Genomic DNA, 23987 nt, shown 5'->3' with positions numbered 1-23987 from the left:
TGCTCCATTAGTTTAGCAAACGTAATCATAAAGTCCAATATTTACCTCACGTTAGGTTCTCTGTAGCACCCTAAAAAAGTTTTTTACTCACCGACTTAAAGAACATCAAGAAAGATAGACTGACTAACAACTACAGTAGAATAGAAGTAGAATTTTCCAGTGACAGGGAAAGGGGGGTTGAGTTGATCATTCAAGACCATAGATGGGCAACGACTCCAACTAGCAGCCTGTGGGCCTCGTGCCCCTCCAACTAGCAGCCTGTGGGCCTCGTGCCCCTCCAACTAGCAGCCTGTGGGCCTCGTGCCCCTCCAACTAGCAGCCTGTGGGCCTCGTGCCCTCCAACTAGCAGCCTATGGGCCTGTGCCCCTCCAACTAGCAGCCTGTGGGCCTCGTGCCCCTCCAACTAGAAGCCTCTGGGCCTCGTGCCCCTGCAACTAGCAGCCTGTGGTCCTCGTGCCCCTGCAACTAGCAGCCTGTGGTCCTGGTGCCACTCCAACTAGCAGCCTGTGGGCCTCGTGCCCCTCCAACTAGCAGCCTGTGGGCCTCGTGCCCCTCCAACTAGCAGCCTGTGGGCCTCGTGCCCCTCCAACTAGCAGCCTGTGGGCCTCGTGCCCCTCCAACTAGCAGCCTGTGGGCCTCGTGCCCCTCCAACTAGCAGCCTGTGGGCCTCGTGCCCCTCCAACTAGCAGCCTGTGGGCCTCGTGCCCCTGCAACTAGCAGCCCGTGGGCCTCGTGCCCCTCCAACTGGCAGCCTGTGGTCCTCGTGCCCCTCCAACTAGCAGCCTGTGGTCCTCGTGCCCCTCCAACTGGCAGCCTGTGGTCCTCGTGCCCTCCAACTAGCAGCCTGTGGGCCTCGTGCCCTCCAACTAGCAGCCTGTGGGCCTCGTGCCCTCCAACTAGCAGCCTGTGGGCCTCGTGCCCTCCAACTAGCAGCCTGTGGGCCTCGTGCCCTGCAACTAGCAGCCCGTGGGCCTCGTGCCCCTCCAACTGGCAGCCTGTGGTCCTCGTGCCCCTCCAACTAGCAGCCTGTGGGCCTCGTGCCCCTCCAACTAGCAGCCTGTGGGCCTTGTGCCCCTCCAACTAGCAGCCTGTGGGCCTCGTGCCCTCCAACTAGCAGCCTGTGGGCCTCGTGCCCCTGCAACTAGCAGCCTGTGGGCCTCGTGCCCTGCAACTAGCAGCCCGTGGGCCTCGTGCCCCTCCAACTGGCAGCCTGTGGTCCTCGTGCCCTCCAACTAGCAGCCTGTGGTCCTCGTGCCCCTCCAACTAGCAGCCTGTGGGCCTCGTGCCCCTCCAACTAGCAGCCTGTGGTCCTCGTGCCCCTGCAACTAGCAGCCTGTGGGCCTCGTGCCCCTGCAACTAGCAGCCTGTGGGCCTCGTGCCCTCCAACTAGCAGCCTGTGGGCCTCGTGCCCTCCAACTAGCAGCCTGTGGGCCTCGTGCCCTCCAACTAGCAGCCTGTGGGCCTCGTGCCCTCCAACTAGCAGCCTGTGGGCCGTGTGCCCCTCCAACTAGCAGCCTGTGGGCCTCGTGCCCCTCCAACTAGCAGCCTGTGGGCCTCGTGCCCTCCAACTAGCAGCCTGTGGTCCTCGTGCCCCTCCAACTAGCAGCCTGTGGTCCTCGTGCCCCTGCAACTAGCAGCCTGTGGGCCTCGTGCCCTCCAACTAGCAGCCTGTGGGCCGTGTGCCCCTGCAACTAGCAGCCTGTGGGCCTCGTGCCCCCTCCAACTAGCAGCCTGTGGGCCGTGTGCCCCTCCAACTAGCAGCCTGTGGGCCGTGTGCCCCTCCAACTAGCAGCCTGTGGTCCTCGTGCCCCTCCAACTAGCAGCCTGTGGGCCTCGTGCCCCTGCAACTAGCAGCCTGTGGGCCTCGTGCCCTCCAACTAGCAGCCTGTGGGCCTCGTGCCCCTCCAACTAGCAGCCTGTGGGCCTCGTGCCCTCCAACTAGCAGCCTGTGGTCCTCGTGCCCCTGCAACTAGCAGCCTGTGGGCCTCGTGCCCCTGCAACTAGCAGCCCGTGGGCCTCGTGCCCCTCCAACTAGCAGCCTGTGGGCCATGTGCCCCTGCAACTAGCAGCCTGTGGGCCTCGTGCTCCTCCAACTAGCAGCCTATGGGCCATGTGCCCCTGCAACTGGCAGCCTATGGGCCTCGTGCCCCTCCAACTAGCAGCCTGTGGGCCTCGTGCCCCTCCAACTAGCAGCCTGTGGGCCTCGTGCCCCTCCAACTAGCAGCCTGTGGGCCTCGTGCTCCTCCAACTAGCAGCCTGTGGGCCTCGTGCCCTCCAACTAGCAGCCTATGGGCCTCGTGCCCCTCCAACTAGCAGCCTGTGGGCCTCGTGCCCCTCCAACTAGCAGCCTGTGGGCCTCGTGACCCTCCAACTAGCAGCCTATGGGCCATGTGCCCCTGCAACTGGCAGCCTATGGGCCTCGTGCCCCTCCAACTAGCAGCCTGTGGGCCTCGTGCCCTCCAACTAGCAGCCTGTGGGCCTCGTGCCCTCCAACTAGCAGCCTGTGGGCCTCGTGCCCCTCCAACTAGCAGCCTGTGGGCCTGTGCCCCTCCAACTGGCAGCCTGTGGGCCTCGTGCCCTCCAACTAGCAGCCTGTGGGCCTCGTGCCCCTCCAACTAGCAGCCTATGGGCCATGTGCCCCTGCAACTGGCAGCCTATGGGCCTCGTGCCCCTCCAACTAGCAGCCTGTGGGCCTCGTGCCCTCCAACTAGCAGCCTGTGGGCCTCGTGCCCCTCCAACTAGCAGCCTGTGGGCCTCGTGCCCCTCCAACTAGCAGCCTGTGGGCCTCGTGCCCCTCCAACTAGCAGCCTGTGGGCTTCGTGCCCCTCCAACTGGCAGCCTGTGGGCCTCGTGACCCTCCAACTAGCAGCCTGTGGGCTTCGTGCCCCTCCAACTGGCAGCCTGTAATGTGCACTAGATTTGACCAGGACCAGTAGGGCTCTGGTTAAAACTAGTGCACTATGTAGGGAATTGGGTGCCATTTGGGGTGTGACCCATATATCTGCCTGGGAAATAAATGAGAGAGAGAGAGAGAGAGAGAGAGAGAGAGAGAGAGAGAGAGAGAGAGAAAGGGAGAAAGGGAGAAAGGGAGAGAGGGGGAGATAAGGGTGAGGGGAGAGAGGGGGAGAGAGAGAGGGGGGGGGGACAGAGAGAGAGGGGGAAGGGGGAGAGGGAGTGAGAGGGAGAGAGAGGGGGGGTGAGAGGGAGAGAGAAAGAGAGGGGGACAGAGAGAGGGGAGAGGGAGAGAGAGAGAGAGAGAGAGAGGGGGACAGAGAGAGAGAGAGAGAGGGGGAGAGAGAGAGGAGGAGAGAGAGGGGGTGAGAGGGAGAGAGAAAGAGAGGGGGACAGAGAGAGAGGGGGAGAGGGAGAGAGAGAGAGAGAGGGGGGACAGAGAGAGAGAGAGGGGGGAGAGAGAGAGAGAGAGAGAGAGAGAGAGAGAGAGAGAGAGAGAGAGGGGGGGGAGAGAGGGATAGAGAGAGAGGGGGACAGAGAGAGAGGGGGGGTGAGGGAGAGAGGGGAGAGGGAGAGAAGTTGGGAGGTAAGGGTGAGGGGAGAGTGGGGAAGAGAGAGAGGGTGTGTTGGGGAAGGAGGGAGAGAGGAGGAGGAAGAGGAAGGGAGGGAGAGAATCATGTTGTCTCCAGATCTGACCACCTGGGGACATCTCCAACGAGCTCCTTCAATAGCCATCATGTTGTCTCTGGATCTGATTGCTCGGGGACATCCAAGCTCCTTCAATAGCCATCATGTTGTCTCATCTGATGTTGTCTCCAACAAGCTCTGATCATGTTGTCTCTCTAGATCTGACTCCACATCTCCAACAAGCTCCTTCAAAAGCCATCATGTTGTCTCTAGATCTGACCGCTTGGGGACATCTCCAACGAGCTCCTTCAATAGCCATCATGTTGTCTCTAGATCTGACCGCTTGGGGACATCTCCAACAAGCTCCTTCAATAGCCATCATGTTGTCTCTGGATCTGACCGCTTGGGGACATCTCCAACAAGCTCCTTCAATAGCCATCATGTTGTCACTCTAGATCTGACCGCTTGGGGACATCTCCAACGAGCTCCTTCAATAGCCATCATGTTGTCTCTAGATCTGATTGCTCGGGGACATCTCCAACGAGCTCCTACAATAGCCATCATGTTGTCTCTAGATCTGAATGCTTGGGGACATCTCCAACAAGCTCCTTCAATAGCCATCATGTTGTCTCTAGATCTGATCTCCAACAAGCTCCTTCAATAGGTTGTCTCTAGATCTGACCGCTTGGGGACATCTCCAACTCCTTCAATAGCCATCATGTTGTCTCTGGATCTGATTGCTTGGGGACATCTCCAACGCCATCATGTTGTCTCTAGATCTGAATGCTTGGGGACATTTCCAACGAGCTCCATCAATAGCCATAATGTTGTCTCTAGATCTGAATGCTTGGGGACATCTCCAACGAGCTCCATCAATAGCCTTCATGTTGTCTCTCTAGATCTGACCGCTTGGGGACATCTCCAATGAGCTCCATCAATAGCCATCCCTCACGGAAGGCAAGAAGAAGTCATTGTTAACAAAAGAGTTTATCTTCCCTTGGGTTGGATCCCAGGACACTAATTGAGTTACATTTACATTTAAGTCATTTAGCAGACGCTCTTATCCAGAGCGACTTACAAATGAGTTGTTAGATTCCTCTGGACCCTCTGTTACAGACCCAATACAAGCCTGTATTGTATCTGAGCAGTTATAGATCATGGCGGTGTCCCAAAGGGCAACCTATTCCCTACTTAGTGCACTACTTTTGACTACTACTACGACTACTATTACTATGGGCCCTGGTCAAAAGGAGTGCAATGTATTGGAAATTAGGGTGGCTTTTGTGATAGGGGCGATCTCTTAACAGAGCAGACATCTCTACTCTCCTGCTGAACCTTTTATGGTGACAGATGGGTGAGCCAGTACACTCAGCCAAGCATATGGAAATCAGCCATACTGGGTTATTTAGCCTTTTCTTAAACGGTGGTTTAATATATACACTGAGTGTACAAAACATTATGAACACCTGCTCTTCCCATGACATGGACTGACCAGGTGAATCCAGGTGAAAGCTATGATCCCTTATTGATGTCACTTGTTACATTCACTTCAGTCAGTGTAGATGAAGGGGAGGAGAAAGGTTAAGGAAGTCATTTTAAAGCCTTGAGACAATTGAGACATTGATTGAGTATGTGTGCCATTCAGAGGGTGAATGGGCAAGGCAAACTATATGCCAGGCACCCCTGCTTGTGTCAAGAACTGAAGCTACGCAGGGTTGGTCCTGTTCAGTCCCTGTATGGGTGTTGGAGGGCCAGTAGGAGGCACTCTTTCCCCTGGTCAAAACAAATGAATATCCCAATTCCCCAGAGCAGTGATTGGGGACATTGCCCTGTACAGGGTGTTGTCTTTCGGTTGGGGTGTTAACCCCGGTGTCCTGGCTAGATTCCTAATATGTCTCTAATTCCATTGGTTGATTTTATCAAAATATGCAAACATGTATCATTAAAAAGAAAGGAGGATGATTAATATAATTAATTAAAATACTTTTATTTCTATGGCATGTTCAACGGAAACACAGTTTAAAAACTCAAAATCTTTTTTTGGATGCATGAATTTTCATTAATTATATGAAGTGTCTTGTTCTCACTTTTTAAATTACCAATTTACCAAAAAGCAGCGTCTGTCTACCAAAACCTACTACTGTGTACATTCTGTCTACCAAAACCTACTACAGTGTACATTAGTACCTTCTGTCTACCAAAACATACTACTGTGAACATTCTGTCTTCCAAAACATTCTGTGTCCTTTCTGTCTACCAAAACCTACTACTGTGTCCCTTCTGTCTACCAAAACCTACTACTGTGTCCCTTCTGTCTACCAAAACCTACTACTGTGTCCCTTCTGTCTACCAACACCTACTACTGTGTCCCTTCTGTCTACCAACACCTACTACTGTGTCCCTTCTGTCTTCCAAAACCTACCACTGTGTACCTTCTGTCTACCAAAACCTACTACTGTGTACCTTCTGTCTACCAACACCTACTACTGTGTACCTTCTGTCTACCAAAACCTACTACTGTGTACATTCTGTCTACCAAAACCTACTACTGTGTACCTTAGTACCTTCTGTCTACCAAAACCTACTACTGTGTACCTTCTGTCTACCAAAACCTACTACTGTGTACCTTCTGTCTACCAAAACCTACTACTGTGTACCTTCTGTCTACCAACACCTACTACTGTGTCCCTTCTGTCTACCAAAACCTACTACTGTGTACCTTCTGTCTACCAAAACCTACTACTGTGTACCTTCTGTCTACCAAAACCTACTACTGTGTACCTTCTGTCTACCAACACCTACTACTGTGTACCTTCTGTCTACCAAAACCTACTACTGTGTACATTCTGTCGAAAACCTACTACTGTGTACCTTCTGTCTACCAACACCTACTACTGTGTCCCTTCTGTCTTCCAAAACCTACTACTGTGTCCCTTCTGTCTACCAAAACCTACTACTGTGTCCCTTCTGTCTTTTTAATGTTTTTCAGTATAACAAGTTGTATTTGTAACATTTGACAACTATTTAATTCCTAATATATTCCTAAAGTGTTATCCCAAATACAATCTGAGGTTATTTCATTACTTCTAACAGGTCATTGCCAAAGATATTTTCATGGTTGATAGATCTAAAATGTATTTCTCTCAAGATTAAAGGAATTATGGATTAACTACAAAATGCAGTGAAACCTTCTCCTTGGGCCTCATAATAACAGCAACAAAGTTGAATTTAAGTTGGGCAATTTATAGTCAATGTGGAGACAGACAGTGTCAGAGGAACATATTGTCTTTCCTTCTTCTGAACAGATTGGATTCTCAGTGCATATAAATGAGTCTAGATCCTACTGGCAAGCAGCTGGCTGAGAGTCCCTTTAGCAGTGGGATGAAACTCACTTCTGGAGAGCTAGGGAGGTTCACAACAACAGTGTTGGAGAGGTGGGAGGTTCACAACAACAGTGCTAGAGAGGTGGGAGGTTCACAGCAACAGTGTTATAGAGATGAGAGGTTCACAACAACAGTGGTAGAGAGGTGGGAGGTTCACAACAACAGTGTTAGAGAGGTGGGAGGTTCACAACAACAGTGCTAGAGAGGTGGGAGGATTAGGTTCACAACAACGGTGTTAGAGAGGTGGGAGGTTCACAACAACAGTGTTAGAGAGGTGGGAGGTTCACAACAACAGTGTTAGAGAGGTTTGAGGATTAGGTTCACAACAACGGTGTTAGAGAGGTGGGAGGTTCACAACAACAGTGTTAGAGAGGTGGGAGGTTCACAACAACAGTGTTAGAGAGGTGGGAGGTTCACAACAACAGTGTTAGAGAGGTGGGAGGTTCACAACAGCAGTGTTAGAGAGGTGGGAGGTTCACAATAACAGTGTTAGAGAGGTTTGAGGATTAGGTTCACAACAACGGTGTTAGAGAGGTGGGAGGTTCACAACAACAGTGTTAGAGAGGTGGGAGGTTCACAGCAACAGTGTTAGAGAGGTGGGAGGTTCACAACAACAGTGTTAGAGAGGTGTTAGGGAGGTTCACAGCAACAGTGTGATAAACAGTGAATTTGTAATAATTGTTAGTGTACTTTATCAGGTACGTTGACCATTGCAATCTAAATGAGTTTGTTTATTTGGTTCTAACTCTTGGGCCATCAACTGGGCAGGTATTGAATGGAGGAGGGTAGTTATCATTACTGAAACAAATGGTCATTTCTGAAACAAACTGTCTGATCACGTGGCTGTTATATAATACAATTCAATTTAATTCAGATACAGATGAAAAAAATGTATTGACATCAATAGGCATATTGTTTCAGATTTCAAACAGCTCAACATCTGTTGACCGGTCACGTTCTGTATTGATGTAATGCTATATAATCACCATACCAGCTGTCTACTCGAGACCACCTAATGTCTAGACAACAAGACATATGCTACAAGCTGTCAGACTGTTATTTTTCTATGGGGTTAATCATGCAGAACAGCATCGTTTACCACTATAGGCACTGTATACAATAGGATTACTATTTACAATAGGATTACTATATACAATAGGATTACTATATACAATAGGATTACTATATACAATAGGATTACTATATACAATAGGATTACTATTAGTGATCCACAGTTCAGTACAGCTGTAACCTGGGTGATGGTTCAGTGATCCACAGTTCAGTACAGCTGTAACCTGGGTGATGGTTTAGTGATCCACAGTTCAGTACAGCTGTAACCTGGGTGATGGTTCAGTGATCCACAGTTCAGTACAGCTGTAACCTGGGTGATGGTTCAGTGATCCACAGTTCAGTACAGCTGTAACCTGGGTGATGGTTTAGTGATCCACAGTTCAGTACAGCTGTAACCTGGGTGATGGTTTAGTGATCCACAGTTCAGTACAGCTGTAACCTGGGTGATGGTTTAGTGATCCACAGTTCAGTACAGCTGTAACCTGGGTGATGGTTTAGTGATCCACAGTTCAGTACAGCTGTAACCTGGGTGATGGTTCAGTGATCCACAGCTCAGGGTACAGCTGTAACCTGGGTGATGGTTTAGTGATCCACAGTTCAGTACAGCTGTAACCTGGGTGTTGGTTCAGTGATCCACAGCTCAGTACAGCTGTAACCTGGGTGATGGGATATTTCCCTGACGAATAAGATTTATTCTGTCGTGAAGTGAGTCATTGGGAAAATACTGTTGAGATGGACTAGCTAGTTTTCATAGGAAGGTGCAGACACACAGCCCTATGTGCCCTGGTCTAAAGGAATTCATTGTATAAGGAATAGGTTTGAATCTGTGACACAGGCAATATATTTGATTCTCTTCTGTAAGCAAACTACCTGCCCTCCAGGACACCTACACCACCCGATGTCACAGGAAGGCCAAAAAGATCATCAAGGACAACAACCACCGAGCCACTGCCTGTTCACCCCGCTATCATCCAGAAGGCGAGGTCAGTACAGGTGCATCAAAGCAGGGACCGAGAGACTGAAAAACAGCTTCTATCTCAAGGCCATCAGACTGCTAAACATCCACCACTAACTCAGAGTGGCTGCTGCCAACATACAGACCCAAATCACAGGCCTCTTTAATAAACGGATCTCTAGCCACTTTATACAATGCCACTCTAAATAATGCCACTTTAACAATGTTTACATGTCTGACATTACTCATATCACAAGTATACACTTCAGATGTGCTGTATTAGGTCTTTGTTGGGGAATTGTTAGATTACTTGTTAGATATTACTGCATTGTCGGAACAGAAGTTCAAGCATTTTGCTACACTCGCAATTATTAACATCTGCTAACCATGTGTATGTGAAAAATAAAATTAGATTTTGTCTTTGTTGTGGAATTGTTAGATTATATATGTTAGATATTACTGCATATATCGGAGAAGACACAACATTAGGCTATGTGGGAGAAGACACAACATTAGGCTATGTGGGAGAAGACACAACATTAGGCTATGTGGGAGAAGACTAGACCATTCGGCTATGTGTGAGAAGACACAACATTAGGCTATGTGGGAGAAGACACAACATTTGGCATGTGGGAGAAGACACAACATGAAAAGACACAACATTAGACTATGTGGAGAAGACACAACATTTGGCTATGTGGGAGAAGACACAACATTAGGCTATGTGGGAGAAGACACAACATTTGGCTATGTGGGAGAAGACACAACATTAGGCTATGTGGGAGAAGACACAACATTAGAAGACACAACATAGGCTATGTGGAGAAGACACAACATTAGGCTATGTGGGAGAAGACACAACAAGGCTATGTGGGAGAAGACACAACATTAGGCTATGTGGTAGAAGACACAACAATAGGCTATGTGGGAGAAGACACAACATTAGGCTATGTGGGAGAAGACACAACATTAGGCTATGTGGGAGAAGACACAACATTTGGCTATGTGGGAGAAGACACAACATTTGGCTATGTGGGAGAAGACACAACATTAGGCTATGTGGGAGAAGACACAACATTTGGCTATGTGGGAGAAGACACAACATTAGGCTATGTGGGAGAAGACACAACATTAGGCTATTTGTGGGAGAAGACACAACATTAGGCTATGTGGGAGAAGACACAACATTAGGCTATGTGGGAGAAGACACAACATTAGGCTATGTGGGAGAAGACACAACATTAGGCTATGTGGGAGAAGACACAACATTAGGCTATGTGGGAGAAGACACAACATTAGGCTATGTGGGAGAAGACACAACATTAGGCTAACACAACATTAGGCTATGTGGGAGAAGACACAACATTAGGCTATGTGGGAGAAGACACAACATTAGGCTATGTGGGAGAAGACACAACATTAGGCTATGTGGGAGAAAGACACAACATTAGGCTATGTGGGAGAAGACACAACATTAGGCTATGTGGGAGAAGACACAACATTAGACTATGTGGGAGAAGACACAACATTAGGCTATGTGGGAGAAGACACAACATTAGGCTATGTGGGAGAAGACACAACATTAGGCTATGTGGGAGAAGACACAACATTAGGCTATGTGGGAGAAGACACAACATTAGGCTATGTGGGAGAAGACACAACATTAGGCTATGTGGGAGAAGACACAACATTAGGCTATGTGGGAGAAGACACAACATTAGGCTATGTGGGAGAAGACACAACATTAGGCTATGTGGGAGAAGACACAACATTAGGCTATGTGGGAGAAGACACAACATTAGGCTATGTGGGAGAAGACACAACATTAGACTGTGTGGGAGAAGACACAACATTAGGCTATGTGGGAGAAGACACAACATTAGGCTATGTGGGAGAAGACACAACATTAGGCTATGTGGGAGAAGACACAACATTAGGCTATGTGGGAGAAGACACAACAGAGGCTATGTGGGAGAAGACACAACATTAGGCTATGTGGGAGAAGACACAACATTAGGCTATGTGGGAGAAGACACAACATTAGGCTATGTGGGAGAAGACACAAGGCATTAGGAGAAGACACAACATTATATGTGGGAGAAGACACAACATTAGGCTATGTGGGAGAAGACACAACATTAGGCTATGTGGGAGAAGACACAACATTAGGCTATGTGGGAGGGAGAAGACACAACATTAGGCTATGTGGGAGAAGACACACCATTAGGCTATGTGGGAGAAGACACAACATTAGGCTATGTGGGAGAAGACACAACATTAGGCTATGTGGGAGAAGACACAACATTAGGCTTTGTGGGAGAAGACACAACATTAGGCTATGTGGGAGAAGACACAACATTAGGCTATGTGGGAGAAGACACAACATTAGACTATGTGGGAGAAGACACACCAATAGGCTGTGTGGGAGAAGATGTGACATGACAGATGTGCAGACACATCGAGAGGCAGGAGTGAGTGAACTGTAAATTACCTCCTTTTTGATGCCAAGTCCAATTCATTCAGCTTGAGGAGAAGTACAGGAGGCACAAACCAATCCGTGTTGATGACAGCTGTTTTGACATCTCTCTTTCTCCTCCTCTCTGATTTGTTCCGTCTCTTTTGGAGACACTATGCGAGTTGTGTTTTTAACGTGAACAAATTATAATATCTAAATGAATCAACCTTCATAGAGAGTTGGGCCAGTAACCAGCAGGTAGCCTAGTGGTTAGAGAGTTGGGCCAGTAACCAGCAGGTAGCCTAGTGGTTAGAGAGTTGGGCCAGTAACCAGCAGGTAGCCTAGTGGTTAGAGAGTTGGGCCAGTAACCAGCAGGTACCCTAGTGGTTAGAGAGTTGGGCCAGTAACCAGCAGGTAACCTAGTGGTTAGAGAGTTGGGTCATTAACCAGCAGGTAGCCTAGTGGTTAGAGAGTTGGGCCAGTAACCAGCAGGTACCCTAGTGGTTAGAGAGTTGGGCCAGTAACCAGCAGGTACCCTAGTGGTTAGAGAGTTGGGCCAGTAACCAGCAGGTAGCCTAGCGGTTAGAGAGTTGGGCCAGTAACCAGCAGGTAGCCTAGTGGTTAGAGAGTTGGGCCAGTAACCAGCAGGTAGCCTAGTGGTTAGAGTGTTGGGCCAGTAACCAGCAGGTAGCCTAGTGGTTAGAGAGTTGGGCCAGTAACCAGCAGGTAGCCTAGTGGTTAGAGAGTTGGGTCATTAACCAGCAGGTAGCCTAGTGGTTAGAGAGTTGGGCCAGTAACCAGCAGGTAGCCTAGTGGTTAGAGAGTTGGGTCATTAACCAGCAGGTATCCTAGTGGTTAGAGAGTTGGGCCAGTAACCAGCAGGTAGCCTAATGGTTAGAGAGTTGGGTCATTAACCAGCAGGTAGCCTAATGGTTAGAGAGTTGGGTCATTAACCAAAAGGTTGCTGTATCGAATCCCTGAGCTGACAAGGTAGCTGTCGTTCAACCCCTGAACAAGGCAGTTTAAAACCCACTGTTCCCCAGTAGGCTGTCATTGTAAATAAAAATGTGTTCTTAACTGTTTTGCCTACTTCAATATAAAATACCTAAAATAAATGTATGCAAGTTGTGCAGAGCCTGAGGTCTCATAACACCCCTCATTAGAGACCCCTCAGCAGAGACCCCTCAGCAGAGTCCCCTCAGCAGAGACCCCTCAGCAGAGACCCCTCAGCAGAGACCCCTCAGCAGAGACCTCTCAGCAGAGACCCCTCAGCAGAGACCCCCTCAGCAGAGACCCCCTCAGCAGAGACCCCCAGCAGAGACCCCCTCAGCAGAGACCCCTCAGCAGACACCCCTCAGCAGAGACCCCCTCAGCAGAGACCCTCAGCAGAGACCCCCAGCAGAGACCCCTCAGCAGAGACCTCTCAGCAGAGACCCCCAGCAGAGACCCCCTCAGCAGAGACCCCTCAGCAGAGACCCCTCAGCAGACTCCCCTCAGCAGAGACCTCTCAGCAGAGACCTCTCAGCAGATACCTCTCAGCAGAGACCCCTCAGCAGAGACCCCTCAGCAGAGACCTCTCAGCAGAGACCCTCAGCAGAGACCCCTCAGCAGAGACCTCTCAGCAGAGACCTCTCAGCAGAGACCCCTCAGCAGAGACCCTCAACAGAGACCCCTCAGCAGAGACCTCTCAGCAGAGACCCCTCAGCAGAGACCCCTCAGCAGAGACCCCTCAGCAGAGACCTCTCAGCAGAGACCCCTCAGCAGAGACCCCTCAGCAGAGACCTCTCAGCAGAGACCCCTCAGCAGAGACCCCTCAGCAGAGACCTCTCAGCAGAGACCTCTCAGCAGAGACCCCTCAACAGAGACCCCTCAGCAGAGACCCCTCAGCAGAGACCCTCAGCAGAGACCCCCAGCAGAGACCCCCTCAGCAGAGACCCTCAGCAGAGACCCTCAGCAGAGACCCCTCAGCAGAGACCCCTCAGCAGAGACCCCTCTCCCTACAGAAGACTGGGGTGCCCCTGCTCCAACTGGCACGGTTTTCCCGTCTTCTGAGGAGGAGTAGGAAATATCGGACCGAGGTGGTACGTGTTCGTCATTCATTAAACAGAACTGAACACGAGATACAAAGTAACAAAAAGCACAACACGAAACAGCTCCATCAGGTGCAAAACACAGAACAGAAAGCAACTACCCACAAAACCCATGTGGTGCAAGAGCTACCTATAAGTATGGTTCTCAAGATAGACAGCTGTCCCTGATTGAGAACCATACCCGGCCAAAAAACAAAAAAAATAAAAAATAGAAAAAGGAACATAGAATGCCCACCCTAGTCATACCCTGGCCAAACCAAAATAGAGAATAAAAGCCTCTCTCTGGCCAGGGCGTGACACCAACCCTTCAATGTGTTTCTCCTACCTATCTGTATCTTCTCAAAATACCCCTAACATGTATTTTATAAAATGTATGAAAGTTGTTTTAATTGATTTGCTAATTTCATTTTACCAAAATAATGTTAGAATAAATACAATTGAATACGTTGGTCAACATGTAAGTATCTTTCATGAGGATAACCAGAGACAGAGAAGATGAGGTGATTGAACTCATTGGAAGTCTTTTGGTTTTAATCCGCATTTATTTTCTAACTTGGTCACATGACTGTTTTTAGAGGATTTGTAGGTCATTCCATTTTTAGACATTATGATTCTTTCACACAATGTTGTACGCATGTTTGAAGAAAGGGAAAGTACATTTTTTTATATTAGAATTAAGGTTGTTGTGCCTTGAGGTATAATGGATCGTGATGAACCGATCTCAAAACCGTCAGACAAATTGATATTCAATGACGACAGCACCCATTCTCACATTGACAATTGTCAGCAGAAGAGGAAGTGCAGAATCCTCAATTCTTTCAGTTTAACCTGGAGTTGGTGCTGGTGGTTTGAACACTGTGCTTCACAGTGCCTGCCAAAGCCGTATCAAATGGCCATGATCATAATACATTCAACTATTTCAAATATTAAGACACTTCAGAAAAAGAAAAATACATCTACTTCTGCGCTTTAGAGAGAGGAAGACACACCAAACGAGATGGTATCTACTGCTGCACTAGACAGGATTCTCAACATCAAATGAAATGTTATTGGTCACATACACATGGTTGGCAGATGTTATTCCGAGTGTAGCGAAATGCTTGTGGTGTAGCGAAATGGATCTTAAATGGTGTTTAGAAGCATTAGAGAGAGGAAGACACACCAAACGAGAAGGTATCTGATACTCCACTAGACAGGACTCGAAATACAAAAATAGGGTCTTCATTCTTATCTGTTAGTGCTCTCAGTCCCTGGCAAGGTCCAAGGTGGAGCGAGTCGAGTTTCAAGGTCCTTGGTGTCCACATCACCAACAAACTATCATGGTCCAAACACACCAGGAACATCATGAATAGGGCACGAAAATGCCTTTCCTACTCAGGAGAGGCCACTGATTGGCTACAATGATCCTCAAAACATTCTACAGCTGCACCATCGATCCTGACCGGTTGCTTCACCGCCTGGTAAGGCAACTGCTCGGCATCCGACCGTGAGGCGCTACAGAGGGTAGTGCATACAGCCCAGTACATCACTGGGGCCAACCCTCCTGCCATCCAGGACCTATACACTAGGCAGTGTCAGATGAAGGCCCAAACAATCACCCTAGACATAGACTGTTCTCTCTGCTACAGCACGGCAAGCAGTACCGGAGCACCAAGTCTAGGACCAAGAGGCTTTTAAACAGCTTCTACCCACAAGCCATAAGACTCCTGAACAGCTAATCAAATGACTACCCAGACTATTTGCATGGTCCCCCTCCTCTTTTATACTGCTGCTACTCTCTGTTATTATCTATGTGTAGCCACTTTAACTCTACCTACATGTACATATTACCTCAATTACCTTGTCTAACCGGTGCCTCCCACCACATAGTCTCTGTACCAGTACCCCCTGTATATAGCCTCCACATTGACTCTGTACAAGTACCCCTGTATATAGCCTCCGCATTGACTCTGACCCTGTATATATAGCCTCCACATTGACTCTGTACCGGTACCCGCTGTATATAGCCTCCACATTGACTTTGTACCAGTACCCCTGTATATAGCCTCCACATTGACTCTGTACCGGTTCCCCCTGTATATAGCCTCCACATTGACTCTGTACCGGTACCCCTGTATATAGCCTCCACATTGACTCTGTACCGGTATCCCCTGTATATAGACTCCACATTGACTCTGTACAGGTACCCCTGTATATAGCCTCCACATTGACTCTGTACCGGTACCCCCTGTATATAGCCTCCACATTGACTCTGTACCGGTACCCCCTGTATATAGCCTCCACATTGACTCTGTACCGGTTCCCCCTGTATATAGCCTCCACATTGACTCTGTACCAGTACCCCTGTATATAGGCTCCACATTGACACGGTACTGGTACCCCCTGTATATAGCCTCCACATTGACTCTGTACCGGTACCCCCTGTATATAGCCTCCACATTGACTCTGTACCAGTACCCCCTGTATATAGGCTCCACATTGACTCTGTACCGGTACCCCCTGTATATAGCCTCCACATTGCCTCTGTACCAGTACCCCTGTATTTAGCCTCCACATTGACTCTGTAACGGTACCCTTGTATATAGCCTCCAAATTGACTCTGTACCAGTACCCCCTGTATTTAGCCTCCACGTTGACTCTGTACCGGTACCCCCTGTATTTAGCCTCCACATTGACTCTGTACAGGTACCCCTGTATATAGCCTCCACATTGACTCTGTACCGGTACCCCTTGTATATAGCCTCCACATTGACTAGGTACCGGTACCCCCTGTATATAGCCTCCACATTGACTAGGTACCGGTACCCCTGTATATAGCCTCCAAATTGACTCTGTACCAGTTCCCCCTGTATATAGCCTCCACATTGACTCTGTACAGGTACCCTCTGTATATAGCCTCCACATTGACTCTGTACCAGTACCCCCTGTATATAGCCTCCACATTGACTCTGACCCTGTATATAGCCTCCACATTGACTCTGTACCGGTACCCCCTGTATATAGCCTCCACATTGACTCTGACCCTGTATATAGCCTCCACATTGACTCTGTACCGGTACCCCTGTATATAGCCTCCACATTGACTAGGTACCGGTACCCCTGTATATAGCCTCCACATTTACTCTGTACCAGTACCCCCTGTATATAGCCTCCACATTGACTCTGTACAGGTACCCCTGTATATAGCCTCCACATTGACTCTGTACCAGTACCCCTGTATATAGCCTCCACATTGACTCTGTACCAGTACCCCCTGTATATAGCCTCCACATTGACTCTAATATATCCCATTTAGCAGACGCTTTTGTCCAAAGCGACTTACAAGTCAGCTGGGGCCACTACTTTTTTACATATGGGTGGCCCCAGCGGGAATCGAACCCACGACGCTTGGCGTTGCCAAGCGCCATGCTCTACCGACTGAGCCACACAGGACTCTGACCCTGTATATAGCCTCCACATTGACTCTGTACCGGTACCCCCTGTATATAGCCTCCACATTGACTCTGACCCTATATATAGCCTCCACATTGAATCTGTATCGGTACCCCCTGTATATAGCCTCCACATTGACTCTGTACCGGTACCCCTGTACTGTATATAGCCTCCACATTGACTCTGTACAGGTACCCCTGTATTGACTCTGTACAGGTACCCCTGTATATAGCCTCCACATTGACTCTGTACCGGTACCCCTGTATAGTCTCCACATTGACTCTGTACCAGTACCCCCTGTATATAGCCTCCACATTGACTCTGTACCGGTACCCCCTGTATATAGCCTCCACATTGACTCTGTACCGGTACCCCCTGTATATAGCCTCCACATTGACTCTGTACCGGTACCCCCCTGTATATAGCCTCCACATTGACTCTGTACCGGTACCCCCTGTATATAGCCTCCACATTGACTCTGTACTGGTACCCCCTGTATATAGTCTCCACATTGACTCTGTACCAGTACCCCCTGTATATAGCCTCCACATTGACTCTGTACTGGTACCCCTGTATATAGACTTGTTATTGTTATTTTATTGTGTTACTAATATTTTTTATTATTTTATTTTTTAAACTTTAGTTTATTTAGTAAATATTTTCTTAACTATATTTTCTTAACTGCATTGTTGGTTAAGGGTTTGTAAGTAACCGTGAAATGCTAAGGTCAACACCTGTTGTATTCGGCGCATGTGACAAATAACATTTGATTTGACTTAGTGGCGTTACAACACACCGTGTTTCAGAACATCTCAGGAGGATGTGATTCTATAATCCAAAGGGTTTCGTCTCCGTGAAGTTGGTGGCAGCTCAGTTGCCACTAGCTTTAGTGTTACAGAGCATTTCGGTTTTGTCATTTAGGATGCAACAGAAGCTATGTTGAACGGGGTGTCGTTTAGGATGCAACAGAAGCTATGTTGAACGAGGTGTCGTTCAGGATGGAACATAAGCTATGTTGAACGCGGTGTCGTTTAGGATGCAACAGAAGCTATGTTGAACGAGGTGTCGTTTAGGATGCAACATAAGCTATGTTGAACAGGGTGACGTTTAGGATGCAACAGAAGCTATGTTGAACAAGGTGTCGTTTAGGATGCAACATAAGCTATGTTGAACGAGGTGTCGTTTAGGATGGAACATAAGCTATGTTGAACGGGGTGTCGTTCAGGATGCAACAGGAGCTATTTTGAATGGGGTGTCGTTTGAACAGATTTCTATTAGCATTTTGTCATTCATCAGCTGTCGGCTTGATTATTTGTGTCGTTATGCCCCAGTTACCTGAAAACTAGGCCAGCCAAAACCAGGCATATTTTCTTTTTCTGCGTAGGAGGACTTAACATTCTGATTCCAACCATTCTGAGTCCACCACTGTCTGCTTCCTCTCCCATTTCATAGTGATTGATGGGGTTTCGAATTCAAGGTGAATGTTGCTAATAACTTCTATCCACAGAGAATCCATAACGACTTCGCTGATGTTGCAGAAAACAGACTTGAAATGGTAACTTCTTAGAAGAGATGGGATAAACCTTTTATCTTACAAAAAAATGGAGTCTTTCAACACAGAACTCTGCATCAGAAGAATGGATGGAGCCTTTCAACACAGAACTCTGCATCAGAAGAATGGATGGAGCCTTTCAACACAGAACTCTGCATCAGAAGAATGGATGGAGCCTTTCAACACAGAACTCTGCATCAGAAGAATGGATGGAGCCTTTCAACACAGAACTCTGCATCAGAAGAATGGATGGAGCCTTTCAACACAGAACTCTGCATCAGAAGAATGGATGGAGCCTTTCAACACAGAACTCTGCATCAGAAGGCCCTGAATTCCTTCAACCAACATTCCATTGTGAGGTAATGGGTGTATTCTCTCAGATACTGGAGAAAAGTCCACCATAAGAAGAACTCTCCAAGGAGGGCTTTCATTAACAGCAGATTGAGCCAGTCACTGTGACTGAGTCTGTCACAACAGGTAACAGCCTATTAACAACGCCAATACAGATGGATGATGTTATCACACACAGAGGGAGACAGTAGGTATTGAAAAAAGGAAGAAGACACTGAGAAGATTTGAGGATTTAAGTGTTCAGGCACATATGTACGCTTCAATTCAAACGTGGTTAATGTAGCTCTCTAGGTCCATACACACATGTAGTCACACACAGAGCTGTCATGCACCCATTCTTATAGAGGGTGCACCAAGTACGTGAGGATGGAGGGCAAGGTGGAGGTAGAGAAGTATTTGGAAGTCAGAGAATTAAAAATTTCTCAAACACCTGAAACAGCTTTTTCCTGCAACGTAAAGCCATATTCATTATGCCTAATTTTATGTAAAAAAAATAAAAGTATCTAAGCATACCGCTTTGCCTGTTCAATGGTCATTGTCATTAACGAAACACACTAAACTTTAATGCCTTAGGAGTTCAGTACAACTGCCAACTCAAATCAAAGCAAACTCTGTTTGTTTCAATGGGACAATCTGTCTCTCCTCCTCCACTTGTACTGGAGAGGTGCTCTTTGCCTGGTCCAGTCAGTGTTTCCCGCTGCCAAATACAGCTGGTAGATACATTTTATATACATTATTAAGATCAAATGTGATCTTAAAAATAAATGTTGAGTTATTCATTTAACATCTGCGTAATAAATAATAAACAGGCCACATCTGAGAGGACTACCCATGATGCCTCTGTATACACACACACACTTCAACCACACCTTTGTTTCATTACAAAACCGGAGAGAAACCTCCATATGATGAAGTCCCACAAAGCATATTGCTTGTAACAGACAGTCACATGACCTACACCATGGTCAAGAACTCACTTCTACCAGCACCAATCTAAAAGCCACCAGACTGTTCTCCAACTGATCTTTAAACCTGAAGCTTCTCAGTAAAACTTAAAATTCTTTCAACGTAATGCAAAGTTTGCGAATTCAAATCCCCATTCTAGGACACTTTACAGTACAGTGCACCATATTGCCTCTCTCCCATCTCTGGGAGGAAAAAGTCACAACAGCATTTTCCTGAGGAGCCTTCAGCCAGAAGAGAGAAGAAGAACAGGGGAATATGATCTAACTAAAGTTTATCTTCAACTGGCAGCACAACTCCTGACCAGAGATGTGTTCTGACAGACGACGGTCACATTCTAAAGAACGCCTCAGGATTCCATTACCCATAGTTCTATCAGAGAACACAACTGTCACTTTGACTGGGTGGAGCTTCATGAAGAGCTGCAGAGATATACCCTCTATCTCCTCTATAGCTGGGGCACTGTAGAGTGTCCCAAATGGCCCCCTGTTCCCTAGATAGTGCATTACTTTTCACCAGAGCAACATTGGGCCCTGGTCAAAAGTAAGTGCACAACATATGGAATAGGGTGCCATTTGGGATTCTAACCCTGGCTGCCGAGCTCAGCTGAAATCTCTGCAGTGTTCCATTAAGTGTCTGTGCAGAGATGAGACATCTCACTCCTACCTTGTAGGGAATTACTTTATATCACTTGTTTTCTTCATGCTATCTGGCTTGTAACATCATTCTAGCCACACAGTTGAGATCACAATATAAATTGATATTGTTTCTTAAAGCGGAGAACATATTTTGTCACACAGGTCAATTTACAGCCAAAAAACATGTATGGTAGTTTTTATTTGGTTGCCAAAACTGGAGTTTATCACATTCTGCCTTATACATTTATACATTTTCTATAAAGTTTTAAAACCCGAAAGTCTCCAGGCTCTCTGTGTTCTGTGTCCGTTTAAAATTGGATCTGCTATTGTAATTAGCGAGTTATCTCCTGTCCAATCAGCTGTACGGATTGGCGGGAGACAGATATGACACACCCGAGGCTTCTCCTCACCCACTGATTGGCTGCAATGTTTCTTCTTCCATAATTGGTGAGTTTGAATCAGAGCAGTGTTCCGTGAGTTTGGTGTGCCGTGCCGTGCCGTGGGTGGTTTTGGAACAGCCCCCAACCACACTTTAGAGAAGGAAACATGAGGGATACTCCAGTGTACATGTACTCATTCACTCACAATCATTTCTGATTCATGTGTGTGATGTGATGCATTGTTTGTCCATCCATGTCAGATCTTATAACTTTCTGTCCAATTTAGATTCAGCAGCTGGATGCTCATCAAAGCATGCCTTAGGTACTTTAGGGAGTTTCTACTACAGAGTTATTTTTCAATAGCTGGATGCTCATCAAAGCATGCCTTAGTTACCTTAGGGAGTTTCTACTACAGAGTTATTTTTCAATAGCTGGGTGCTCATCAAAGCATCCCTTAGGGAGTTTCTACTACAGAGTTATTTTTCAATAGCTGGATGCTCATCAAAGCATGCCTTAGTTACCTTAGGGAGTTTCTACTACAGAGTTATTTTTCAATAGCTGGGTGCTCATCAAAGCATCCCTTAGGGAGTTTCTACTACAGAGTTATGTTTCCACAGTAGAGGATGTGTTACCAGTGTGTCAGAGGGATGTACCAGTATGTCAGCGGGGTGTACCAGTGTGTCAGCGGGGTGTACCAGTATGTCAGCGGGGTGTACCAGTGTGTCAGCGGGGTGTACCAGTATGTCAGCGGGGTGTATGTCAGTGGGGTGTACCAGTATGTCAGCGGGGTGTACCAGTAAGTCAGTGGGGTGTACCAGTATGTCAGCGGGGTGTATGTCAGTGGGGTGTACCAGTGTGTCAGCGGGGTGTACCAGTGTGTCAGCGGGGTGTACCAGTATGTCAGCGGGGTGTACCAGTGTGTCAGTGGGGTGTACCAGTGTGTCAGCGGGGTGTACCAGTGTGTCAGCGGGGTGTACCAGTATGTCAGCGGGGTGTACCAGTATGTCAGCGGGGTGTACCAGTGTGTCAGCGGAGTGTACCAGTATGTCAGCGGGTGTACCAGTCTGTCAGCGGGGTGTACCAGTATGTCAGCCGGGGTGTACCAGTATGTCAGCGGGGTGTACCAGTGTGTCAGAGGGGTGTACCAGTGTGTCAGCGGGGTGTACCAGTCTGTCAGCGGGGTGTACCAGTATGTCAGCGGGGTGTACCAGTGTGTCAGCGGGTGTACCAGTCTGTCAGCGGGGTGTACCAGTCTGTCAGCGGGGTGTACCAGTATGTCAGCGGGGTGTACCAGTATGTCAGCGGGGTGTACCAGTATGTCAGCGGGGTGTACCAGTGTGTCAGCGGGGTGTACCAGTCTGTCAGCGGGGTGTACCAGTATGTCAGCGGGGTGTACCAGTGTGTCAGCGGGGTGTACCAGTATGTCAGCGGGTGTACCAGTGTGTCAGCGGGGTGTACCAGTGTGTCAGCGGGGGTGTACCAGTATGTCAGCAAGATGTACCAGTGTGTCAGCGGGGTGTACCAGTATGTCAGCGGGGTGTACCAGTATGTCAGCGGGGTGTACCAGTGTGTCAGCGGGTGTACCAGTGTGTCAGTGGGTGTACCAGTGTGTCAGCGGGGTGTACCAGTCTGTCAGCGGGTGTACCAGTATGTCAGCGGGGTGTACTAGTGTCAGCGGGGTGTACCAGTGTGTCAGCGGGTGTACCAGTGTGTCAGCGGGGTGTACCAGTATGTCAGCGGGGTGTACCAGTGTGTCAGCGGGGTGTACCAGTATGTCAGTGGGGTGTACCAGTGTGTCAGCGGGGTGTACCAGTCTGTCAGCGGGGTGTACCAGTATGTCAGCGGGGTGTACCAGTATGTCAGCGGGGTGTACCAGTATGTCAGCGGGGTGTATGTCAGTGGGGTGTACCAGTATGTCAGCGGGGTGTATGTCAGTGGGGTGTACCAGTATGTCAGCGGGGTGTATGTCAGTGGGGTGTAACAGTGTGTCAGCGGGGTGTACCAGTGTGTCAGCGGGGTGTACCAGTGTGTCAGCGGGGTGTACCAGTGTGTCAGCGGGGTGTACCAGTGTGTCAGCTGGGTGTACCAGTCTGTCAGCGGGGTGTACCAGTGTGTCAGCGGGGTGTACCAGTGTGTCAGCGGGGTGTACCAGTGTGTCAGCGGGGTGTACCAGTGTGTCAGCGGGGTGTACCAGTGTGTCAGCGGGGTGTACCAGTCTGCACCTCCCTACAGACGAGGAGGAGACAGAAGCAGAATCAGAATACAGGTGGTTCAACAGCAGTTCAGTCTGACATCCTGTCAGTGTGTGTGTGTGTGTGTGTGTGTGTGTGTGTGTGTGTGTGTGTGTGTGTGTGTGTGTGTGTGTGTGTGTGTGTGTGTGTGTGTGTGTGTGTGTGTGTGTGTGTGTGTGTGTTCACCAGCAGTTCAGTCTACGATCCAGTCAGAACAATTTGTCAGATGTTTGTTCTAAGACTTAGTGTTTGACCCTGTCTGTTCTCATCCTCATCCCAACAGGATGGGTGGTCTGAAATGTCAATCAACTTTAATGTTAATGCATTGCAACCCATCTCAATGTATTTCTAAAAACAATACTGATATGTTACATTCATCCAGACAACAAATAACAATATTGATATGTTACATTCATCCAGACAACAAATAACAATTCTAATACATGACATTAATCTAGACTAGAAATAACAATATTGATATGTTACATTAATCCAGACAACAAATAACAATATTGATATGTTACATTAATCCAGACAACAAATAACAATATTGATATGTTACATTAATCCAGACAACAAATAACAATACTGATATGTTACATTAATCCAGACATCAAATAACAATATTGATATGTTACATTAATCCAGACAACAAATAACAATATTGATATGTTACATTAATCCAGACAACAAATAACAATATTGATATGTTACATTCATCCAGACAACAAATAACAATATTGATATGTTACATTCATCCAGACAACAAATAACAATATTGATATGTTACATTAATCCAGGCTACAAAAACAATATTGAGACATTACATTAATCCAGACAACAAATAACAATTCTAATACATTACAATAATCCAGACAACAAATAACAATATTGATACATGACATTA

This window comes from Oncorhynchus masou, unplaced genomic scaffold (genome assembly GCF_036934945.1).
Source record: "Oncorhynchus masou masou isolate Uvic2021 unplaced genomic scaffold, UVic_Omas_1.1 unplaced_scaffold_610, whole genome shotgun sequence".
Classification (NCBI taxonomy): Eukaryota; Metazoa; Chordata; class Actinopteri; order Salmoniformes; family Salmonidae; genus Oncorhynchus; species Oncorhynchus masou.
Note: the sequence above shows the minus strand (reverse complement) of the source record.